The 5,549-nt window shown below is 48.3% G+C and overlaps 1 pseudogene; it reads left to right on the top strand.

Moving 5' to 3' along the window:
* Nucleotides 1-317: 317 nt before the first annotated feature.
* Nucleotides 318-1,336, top strand: LOC141022716 (uncharacterized; annotated as a pseudogene).
* Nucleotides 1,337-5,549: the final 4,213 nt, after the last annotated feature.

The following is a 5,549-nucleotide window of genomic DNA, read 5'->3' as shown; positions in this document are numbered from 1 at the left end:
ATGGAGACTCGCGTGGGTTTCCAAACGAGCTGAATCCCAGCTCCCACAACGCGCGGTCGTTCTACGCTTACGTTACGCGCGGACCGTATATACACTAGATGCGTACGCTAGCAATCCGTACACAAACTGAAGACGCTCCTGAGTCCGAAGCACTCTAGTAGTGTATTGATCAAGGAAGGCACGTACATAGCCCTGTGTCGCGATCCACCCATATATACCTACCTAGCTAGGGTTGCGCACCTACGGACCTTCCTTAGCTAGACATCCGCTAGCTAGCCTAGCTCTGATCAAGGGAAGGCGATTCAATATGGCCGGCCATGAGGAGCTCTTTCCCGTCGGCTCCACCTTCAGTCCCCAGGATCACGAGCTCATCAACCAGTTCCTCCGCCAGAAGATCGCCGGAGCAGACCGTGGCCGCTTCAGCAGCTACATCCACGAAGACGACGTCTACTCCGCGCCACCCGGGGACCTCATCGAGAACCGTGCCCACGCGCCTGGCTCCGACAAGGACGACGGGAAAGGAGGCGTGTGGTACTTCTTCTCACCGGTCCGTCGTCACCAGACCAAAGGTGGCCGCAGCGGAAGGCGACAGCGCGTCGTCGACGACGACGAGGGTTACAACTGGCACTCGGAGAAGAGCGAGCCCGTGCTAGACACTCAAGGTAAACGGGTCGGCTTCATCAACAAACTTTCCTTTGGGATCAAGAGGCCTGGAGCAGCCAGAACCAGGCTTGGGTGGTGCATGAAGGAGTACGGCCTCGACCACGACGACGAACAAGACGGTGCGGCCGGACTGGTGCTATGCAAGATCTACGTCTCTCCCCACAAGAGGGAGATTACCTACGCGTCCGTAATCAATGCCCCCGGTTCCAAGAAGAAGAGGAAGGCGGCCGCCGACGTCCAACATCCGGAGGCTCCACGTCCCAAAACCCCACGCCGCCAAGAAATGACCATCCAAGAAGAAGAAGAAGAAGCCGGCGGGACGCTTCGGGAGTTCGAGCGTTCGTTCATGTCCGACCAAGACGAGACGTTGCCCCCCGGAGTAGTGGACGACGGCAGCGTGGATCCAGGCGGCTTTTTCACCGACATGCTTCCAGAATTAGGACTGACGCTCCAGGGAAATACTAAGGCGGCCGAGCATGGCAGCGACTGTACATTGGAGGAGTCCTTGGCCGGCAAACATGGCGACGTCCACCAAGGCGTTGAGACGACGGAGGAGGATGACGGCAGCTTCCAGTGCACATGGGAGGAGATGTTCGGCAACGACATGGAAGTGGCATGCCCTGCCCCGCCGACGGCGTCGTTGCACCTGAGGACCGAGTGTGAGTGTATGTGACCGAAAGTGCGAAATTTGCATCCGAGTGCGCGTGTACGTCTTGTTGATTGCACATTGTTGATGAACAAGCCATCCATATGTGCAGCAGATTAAGTAATTTTTATTCTTTTATCATATATTCATCTTAGACTACGTAATGATTAGTGATACAATTGCTCTGTTCCTAAGCGTGAAATAAATACTTGACGAATCAAAAACAAAATCTTGTCTGATGAGACCGGTGCATGTACTTTGCTGCAAGAACACCTAGCTCTAAGCATTTTGTTCATCGAAAAGTGTAACCACCACTTTTGTTTTCTTAACAGACCTAATCCCAGCCATTTCCATTAGTCCTCATAAAGGATATACATCTGCCCAGCGTACAAAGGTATCGAGGAAATGAGAACGGGAAGAAATGGGTTTAAAGCACTAACAAGAAACCCACCGTGCATTGACGGCGTCCACGCATGCACTATGGTGCAAAAACCTGATGGTGATGGCACCTAACCACTAGCCTAACAAGTTCAAAAGAGCCAACATCTAGCAATTCAGTAGCAAAAGAACGCAAACTAACAATATATGACCGCTAAAACGCCCATGAAGGCAACAATGGAAGTTCGATGTAGCAGTGTGAACATCTTGAGCAGCAGCACAAATCATAATCAGTTAATAACATTGTCTAAAAGATCGCCACCCAATGTTTCAAAGGCCTCAACTTTCCCATCTTTCTTAGACTCGCCCATCTTTCTTCGTGAGATATATGTTCGATCCATCATCTTAGCCTGATCTTTCCGAACCCTAGCCTGCAAGCCAGCAGCATACAATGCGGGTGGTCCAATTGTTGGTTTGTCGACCACATCCCTACCTCTCCAGTCTCCCGAGAATATGGATCCGTCCTCCCTAGATCTTGAACTGGCGAGGGAGACCATGGCAAGGAAGGCCAGCAAGGTCCGAGTGGTGGACCGGTGGTGTCGTGGCAGCATCGCGTGCTAGTGCCATTTGAAAACTCCTATCAAGCATCCTAGTGTAGTCCATATGTGCAGCAGATTAAGTAATTGATATTCTTTTATCATACATTCATATCAGACTACGTAATGATTAGTGATACAATTCCTCTGTTCCTAAGCGTGAAATAAATACTTGACGAATCAAAAACAAAGTCCTGTCTGGTGAGATCGGTGCATGTACTTTGCTGCAAGAACACCTAGCTCTAAAGCATTATGTTCATCGAAAAGTGTAAGCATTCCTTTTTTTGTGAACAGGCCTAATCGCCTTTCTAAGACCGTCTTGGTATCTCGTCAAGATAACGAAATGTACTTGCAACATGAACCGTTGATGCCCGTCTTATACCCTTCACATATATACCCATGTGACATGGCGTAATCGAAGCAATACGTATTTTAGACGGTTCTACAACTGGATGAACACTATCAACTTGATATTTTCAATGAGAGATCACCCTAATAAACGACTACCGCGCAATCAAGGTGCATGAAAAGGGATTAACATCAGATGCAGTTAATAATATAGTGATGTGGTATAGCCCTTTTCTCATGAAGTAGTCGACAAGGTTCTCCGTGATCTTCTTCATCCTTTTCCCGCACCATAGAACTCCTTCTCCGCATCCGGCCTTTGCGTCGAGGTCCACTGTCGCAAAATTTGTCTTCTTAAAAGTAATCAAGGTTGACACGCAGGTCAACTAAAAAAGAAAAGACAATCATATGGCTCCATTCATCATGCCGTACTATGGCTCGTAGGCCAAGATAAAATTATTACAACATATCGCATCTCATACAGACATATTGTATAATCAAAGGCTTATACTACATCACATGCAAACCTCCTTCAAAAACGAGTTATACGCCTCTCATCGCTTTGCTAATTACCGTGGCTGCTATGGCTAAGTTGGCAAAATTTTACCTTTCTTGCATACCATAAGCATGACACTTCACGTTGTTGGTTTAACTTGCGAGGTGTATGAAACACGATAAGTAATTAAAAATCTTGAGTCGCATACTAAACTTCGTCAGTACGCATGACCCTCGCGTAGACCATTATCTACATCGCCCTTCCGCCATCAGAAAGTTTATCTTTCTTGCCTATGAACGAACCGTAAGTATCTGAAGCTTAGCGATGGATGCCAGACCTTAGCAAGCCTGACCTTTGGAACAAAGCTTGAACATGCTGTCAAGATCAAAACCTCGGGAGATTAGAGGGGTAACATGAACGTCCAGTAAATAGAACCATGTAATCACCCGGCACAGACGTGCAATGCCGCACGTCACCATATGCTCTAATTGTACGTGCATCTACTCAAAGATTTTCTCATGATGCCACTGTTGGGGAATGTGCTACGCAACAAAAAACTTATCCTACACGATCACACCCAGGAACACTGTGAAGATGGCAGTAATGATCAAACTCACCGACGTTGCAAAGTAGCAGAAGCAATAATGAGTTGGTGCAGCGAGACGATCCCGCCGATACACGCAGATAGGTTACACCTGCTAGCTGGGAGAATTGTTCTCCGAGACGAGAGTCAAATTAGACGACCACTTTGAGTTCCATGCATTCCATGGTAGTAGTCCAGCAGAGGTTCGACGTCTAAGAAGAACTGCGAGAAAAACGAGAGAGAGAGAGAGAGAGAGAGAGAGAGAGAGAGAGAGAGAGAGAGAAAGCCTAGCGGCGCTTCTCTTCTAATTAGGAGTCTAATTAACTTAGACAAACTAGACCAAGATTAGCGCCAAATTAATTGGAAGCCTAAACACTTAGGCCAATTAGATTGGGAGAGCATGAAGCTATGCGGAGAGAGGCCCTTGTATCTGATGTGTCTAAAGAGAGAGGCCTCCCCACATATATATATAGGTGGGAGAAGGAGGAGGTGATGCCCCAAGGAAGGGGAATCCTTCTCCTCTTCCACTTGGTGGAAGAGAAAAGGATTCCTTTGTAACGCCCACGATGCGGCTATATCTCCCACGTGTCGAGGCACGACTTAGAGGCATAACCGCATAGTGGTTTTGTCGCAAGAAGGGTCATCTTCACACAATCCCATGTAATGAACAAGAATGGGATAAGGAGTTGGCTTACAATCGCCACTTCACACAACACATAAATATAATTCATACATCATCCAAAATACAAACATATAGACCAACTACGGTCAAAATCCAGATGAAAATAAGACAACCCCAAATGCTGGATCCCCGATCGTCCCAACTGGGCTCCACTACTGATCATCAGGAAAAGACACATAGTAACGACCACGTTCTTCGTCGAACTCCCACTTGAGATCGACCCCATCATCTGCACTGGCATCGTCGGCACCTGCAACTGTTTTGGTAGAATCTGTGAGTCACGGGGACTCAGCAATCTCACACCCGCGAGATTAAGACTATTTAAGCTTATAGGAAAGGATGGTGTAATGAGGTGGAGCTGCAGCGGCAATAAGCATATATGGTGGCTAACATGCGCAAAAGAGAGCGAGAAGAGAAGCAACGGAACGGTCATCTTCTAGTAATGACCAAGAGGTGATCCTGAACTCCTACTTACGTCATTCATAACTCAAACCGTGTTCACTTCCCGGACTCCGCCGAGAAAGAGACCATCACGGCTACACACGCAGTTGATGTATTTTAATTGGGTCAAGTGACAAGTTCTCTACAACCGGACATTAACAAATTCCCATCTGCCTCATAACCGCGGGCACGGCTTTCGAAAGATAATACCCTGCAGGGGTGTCCCAACTTAGCCCATCATAAGCTCTCACGGTCAACGAAGGATAAACCTTCTCCCGGAAAAACCCGATCAGTCTCGGAATCCCGGTTTACAAGACATTTCGACAATGGTAAAACAAGACCAGCAAAGCCGCCCGATGCGCCGACAAATCCCGATAGGAGCTGCACATATCTCGTTCTCAGGGCACACCGGATGAGACATCCTACGAGTAAAACCAGACCTCGAGTTTCCAGGAGGGGGCCCCGCAGTCTACTCAGTTCGGACCAACACTCGAAGGAGCACTGGCCCGGGGGGGGGGGGGGGGGTTAAAATAAGATGACCCTCGGGCTCGCGAAAACCCGGGGGAAAAGGCTTAGGTGGCAAATGGTAAAACCAAGGTTGGGCCTTGCTGGAGGAGTTTTATTCAAGGCGAACTGTCAAGGGGGTCCCATAAATCACCCGACCGCGTAAGGAACGCAAACTCAAGGGACATAATACCGTTATAACAGAAACTAGGGCG

The sequence above is a fragment of the Aegilops tauschii genome, chromosome 5 (genome assembly GCF_002575655.3).
Source record: "Aegilops tauschii subsp. strangulata cultivar AL8/78 chromosome 5, Aet v6.0, whole genome shotgun sequence".
Classification (NCBI taxonomy): Eukaryota; Viridiplantae; Streptophyta; class Magnoliopsida; order Poales; family Poaceae; genus Aegilops; species Aegilops tauschii.
This window is presented reverse-complemented; position numbering and strand designations above follow the sequence as displayed.